The following is a 6,120-nucleotide window of genomic DNA, read 5'->3' on the forward strand; positions in this document are numbered from 1 at the left end:
TCTTGTTAAAAGAACAATTCTTGTTAAGGTGATTTAAATGTTCTTGGTTTGATATTATTTTAAGTATTTAAGTTATCCTTCCATATTTGTAAATAGTTCTCAATGTGAATGATCTTTTATGAGATCTTGAAGAGGACACAGTGAAAACACTTCTTACATTGAGAAGTTTATAGAAAAATGGAACATGATAATATTATAAACATGTCCTTAAATATATATCTAATTTAATAGATTATCTGTGACACTGATTCTATATGTGTATATGTATTGAATATGTATGTATATATTTGAGAATAGAACAATTATGTTTTATTTTCTTCATAAAATTACCAACTTGGAAAATACTTCTATCATACTAACCTTTTAATTATTATATCAATATTTAATACTTTAATTTGTTCAAGTGTATATTTTGAATGCATATAAATATATGCTAATACTTAAAATGCATACACTTAATACATATAAATCAATTTAGTTGTATATCATTAAGACAAATGTACACAAATGTATATATTTAAAATATATGGATATATTTTAAAAATGAATATACTTGAAAGATAGGTGTCAAATGCATATACTTAAAAAGATAGCAACCTATATGGGAAAATAATCTGAAAAAGAATAGATATAAGTATATGCATAACTAAATCACTTTGCTGTATACCTGAAATGAACAAAATATTTTAAATCAACTATACTCCAATAAAAATTTAAAATAAATAAATAAAATAAAAAGATATGATTTAATACAAAATTTTCCATTAGTCATGGTAATACCAACTTCATTTATATTTAGTATTGATGAAGTGTTTGTGATAGTGGTTTTCCAGCATTGTCTTATATAAAAGACTACATAAAAATAAAATTTATCTTATCTGACTTTTCAGTAGACTATTCTCTATAAGCTGACATTCTAGTTTTCAAGAAGATTAAATTTTCTATTACCATTAAACAAGAAATATAAGTATCATGCCATGATTGCCCTGAGAATTCACTCTGTTAGATCTATTAGATAACATACTTCATTATATACAACAAAAATCTGAAATAACTTGGGCTGAAAAAGACTGAGATGAAACAATGAAGTCCAGGTAATGGCAGTAATGAAGATTGTCTTCAGAGTATAAAATTATTAGCCAGATTCTAACTATGTGACCCAAGTCCAGTCACTGCATCTACATTCCTTGCAGCTTAGTAACTGAGTCTCTAAATTCTCTGAGCTTAAGTTCTGTTTCAGCCCAAACCATAATTCAGGTTTATTCTTGATAATTGCAAAACAGTTTGGCCAAACTTTAAAATGTGAGAAAAAAATTCCCCCAAACTACTCTCATTTCAGATGCCACTTGCAATTTTAAGGTTCCCCAGAGCCACTCTCATTTTAGACTAGCTAGCCACAAATTCAAAGATCTCCATGACTACTCCCAGGATAAATAATTCACTAGAAAGACTCACAGAATTCAGAAAAGCACTATGCCTAATGATTACAGTTTATTACAATGAAAAGTTACAAATTAGAATCAAAGGAAGGGATGTATGTGTATCCAAAGTTAAAGCTTCCATGGTCCTCAGAGATTCTTTATTCTTCAAGCATCAGTGTGGGGTTGTGTGTGTGAAGTATTACCGACATAAGAAGTTCACTGGACCTTCAAATTGAGAGTTTTATTGAGGTTTCATTAAGTAGATATGAATGATCCTTTATCCATGTGGTTGAACTCAGTTTCTGGCCCCTTCCCCTCCCCAGAGGTCTCATGTAGCTTAAGACACAATCCTCTAGTCACAAAGTTGATCTGTCTGGTGTTGCCAGCCCCCAACCTGTGTCATCTCATTAGCACAACTATTGACATCATGAGTTACCTTATTAACATGAAATATTAGGTGTTGTCAGAGGGGTCCACCATGAATAATGGACACTTCCATAACTCCAGAAATTCAAAGCTTTTAGAACTTACCTCCCAGGAGCTAGGACAATGGCCAGGCCATTCCCGAGAAGTCAAATTTCTTACCACAAAATGATCAACCAGCAACTAAAATCAGAGCTTGATCTTTATTTGACCTAGACTCCTGCTGTACATTGCTTCATTCAACCAAAATGCTAGCTCCATGTTAGTCGGTCTACCCAAATCCCAGACTCTCACTCATGCCCAACCTTTTCGTGAGTGTGCTCCATTTACACTTAGCACTCTATGGGAAGCCAAGCTCTTCTTCTGACAATTTAAATGATAAAGATAAATGAAAGCTAGCTAGCTAGATAGCTAGGTAGATACACAGATAGATAATCCCTCCTATTTCTGCTAAACAACAACAGCAACAAAAAAGAAAACACAAAATCAAAAATCTACTTAAAAGTCCATGTAAATGACATTTATAATAGTAAATTTTTAATATTTTATAATTACTTGAAGTGCTGTAGCTTCTATTTTTGTTACTATCTCATATAGGGAATATTCTACAAATAATTTAGAATTTTAAAAATTATTTTTGATTGAATGACCACAATTTGACAAACAAATTCATTACTCTTGTCTGATATGACTCCTTTTGTTATGGCAAGAGCATCATACACCCCTCCCCTTTTCAATAATGTTAGTGCTCCTTGTTCTTACATCTAAAGTCTTTCCTTATGAATAATGTCTGGATTCACAATGAACCCACACATAAACACTGCAACCATATTCATTGTTTACATTGATGATGCAGTTGAGTTTAAGAGAAAATAAATGGCTCATTAAGTGAACCCTGTCAAAACCAGAATTGGTAACCACAGCAGAGTGCAGTTACTCTGAGATTTTCACAGTTAATGACTAATTTGTCATTGTGTACATAGATTCTAATTACATGGAGTCTTAGACCAGTAATTATATTCACAGTAGTTCCATAGTTTATTCAAAATAAAAGTTTGAAAATTAGCATATGTATTAAATCATGGGGGTAATTTATTTTGGTGAATGTTGATTATATAATTAGTAAATAATGGATAAAATATGAATGAAATTACAAACTATGGTGCTCTGTACTCAAGGATTTTGAGTAATGCCTCTCTCTGTAAAGTTCTATCCTTACGGACTATTTACATAATATATATATATATATTCATATAAATATATGAAAATTCAAAGATTTTGAAATATGAAAAAAAGTCTTTCTTATGACACAAGGCTGAGGAATTTGAAGTTTGAAACACCTACTGCGTGTCTAGAGTTTGACAGTGACAAAGTATTATAAGAATGTAGGCTTCTGAACAAACCTGGGTGAAAGGGAAAACAGGGATAGTTTATATTTGCCTGTAAACAATAGAGTAGGCCTGGTAGAGCCATCAAGACCAAGTCTGAAAATATAACTACTAGTATTACAAGTTTGTGTAAAGAAATATATCTTGGATAATGTTAGCTATAATAATGAGGTGACAATTATGAATCAAACACTTCACTAGGATATATACATATATGTATATATAACTTCCTTCACAAAACTATATGACATATCAATATATATATATAACTGCTATGCCATTTAAGGTTATATAGTCCAGAAATCAGAATAGGTTTCTCATGGTTTGTTAAGTGAGTAACAGATACTGACTTCTGTATACTCCTTACTTAGCTTTTATGCCTTCATATGTATGCACTACTTTTTTTTTTTTTTTTTTTTTTGCCGTATGCGGGCCTCTCACTGTTGTGGCCTCTCCCGTTGCGGAGCACAGGCTCCGGACGCACAGGCTCAGCGGCCATGGCTCACGGGCCCAGCCGCTCCGCGGCATGTGGGATCCTCCCAGACCGGGGCATGAACCCATGTCCCCTGCATCGGCAGGCGGACTCTCAAACACTGCGCCACCAGGGAAGCCCCGTATGCACTACTTTTAAATGCATTTCTTTTTGAAGTTGTTCACTGGTTCTCTGCTGACTCCGTAATAAAACATAGGCTCCTTACTTTGTGTTAAACTATATTAGTTTATTCCAATTCACTTTTCTGTAGTGCCTCTCCCTGAAAAGATTTCCCCATCTCATTAATGTCAGAATAGGGTTTGTGACCTGCTCAATAAAATATGTGAGGAAATGACATGTCACTGCACAACAGAAACTTTAAGAGCCAACATTTCCTCTGCCATTTTCCTGCTGCCAAGACTACCAGCAGCGTTCCAGGTACAGGCTCTTCCGTCAGCTGGGACTGAAAGTTAAGATGTCAAGGAACAGAGCTGCAGTTGGCCTTCAATAGATATGTAACATGAATTAAAATTTAACCTTTATTGGGGTAAATTGCAAAACTTTGTTCCTGTTGCATAATCTAGATGATTCTAAGAGGTATATTTTGACTTCTCATTTTGGTCATCTGGTTCTTTGCCTCTCCAACCACTACAAAATATCATCACTAATTCTTTCAATACTATCAATCAATATTATGTTACTTAAAGCATTCTTTGAAAGACAGGTTTAGTCATTTTGTAACTCAATAAAAGTAACTTTAAAACTTCCCATTGTTCTTAAGTTAAAGTATCTCTCACAGTGCATCCCTTATGTAACATACATCTGACACCTGATGATTCACCAGCATCCCCAAGGTTCTTCTGCTCCAACAACAATGACGTTTTTATTTCCTTGGTCACTCCCAACACACTCCTCTCTGCCACATCGTCCAACCTAGCATACTAGTATGAATTCCCTACTTCTATTGGGCACTCTTATACTCTACTTTCAGATCTCAACTGAATCACTTCTGAGAGAAGCACTCAAACTTCCTGAAGAGAATAAGAAATCTTAATCACTTCTGAAGTAACAAAACTAAGTAATAGAATTGACAGAGTGATATGAGCTGTAGCTAGGTACTCAAATTGTAAATAAAGATTATCATTTTTTATCTTATTTGTCTCACCCTTTTTATGTGTGCATTACATATATTGTGTAGAATGGTTTGCATATACTGACTCCAATCTTGAAAACTAACATATATGAAGCATTCTCTCATTATCACAGCTGAAGACAATGGATTTCAATGTTGTTATTTGTCAAATGTCAATTAGCATTCAGAACCAGAATTTAGGTTTCCCTGTGTCAAAATTCTCTTTCTAGTATAACACGTTTGAAGAAACCAGAGTTCATTTACAAATAAGGTTATTGTTTTATTTTCCTCAGTGAAAGCCAATGAAAAATTTATAATTATTCTGTCACTTGTTGAATTACTTAAATTAAAAAAAATTGAACACTTTTTTTTATACTGAATTTTTAGTCCTCTGCTTTGAATCTTTGTGATGTTTTATGCCAATTCTAGTAGTAATTCATGTGGGATGCATACTTTAGTTTAGAAGATATTAGGCTAGATGGCATCAAGTTGCTAAGTGAGCTAGTTTCTTACTAGATTTAATACCCACGCTGCCTTGACTCATGTTATTCTGAGGCTTTGTCTCCATCCCAGACTTCCACAGTCCACAAATTTGTCATAATGTTTCAAATTGTATATCAGCACAAGAAAAATCAGCCAGGAGCCTAAAAGAGACATCTGTGTCATCCTTGCTTAGAATTCAATCTTGACATTTTAATACATATTTTATGTAGTATAAAAATAAATAAGTTATTTATATAAATAATTCAACTGAAAATTCAGTTATCTGTTAATTAACAGGTCGACTAAAATAAAGCAGTCTTCCCATACTCAGTTGGCTAGCTAATTGTCTGCTTATGTCTTATTAATAATTCAAATGATAACCTTTCTGTGTTAGTACTGAGAATATACTTTTCCTTTAGTGGTCAGACATGAGTATAAGGTTACTGTAGATATGTGAAAAGACACAAAACAGGCCCAAAGACTTAAATTACTGGACACTAAAGAAAAAAAAAAAAAGACTGAAAAAGTATTTATCCTCTTATACCCAAGGCTGTATAAGAGGCTCCATGAAAGCAGGAATTTTGTGTTTCAAAATGTCACTATTAGAAACAGTGGTAACTACATGCATTTTGAAAAATAATGACATTTAAAATTTTTCCTAACTTCAAATATGTTGTGTAATTCCTACATATACTTTTTCCTACACAGTAATACCAGGAGCAAAATACCTCATGCATTCTCCACAATTACTATAAAGTCTGTTTATTTCACATATCTACAATGAGACACATATGAATGTGT

This window comes from Monodon monoceros, unplaced genomic scaffold, assembly GCF_005190385.1.
Source record: "Monodon monoceros isolate NGI ecotype Baffin Bay Population unplaced genomic scaffold, NGI_Narwhal_1 Contig534_ctg1, whole genome shotgun sequence".
Classification (NCBI taxonomy): domain Eukaryota; kingdom Metazoa; phylum Chordata; class Mammalia; order Artiodactyla; family Monodontidae; genus Monodon; species Monodon monoceros.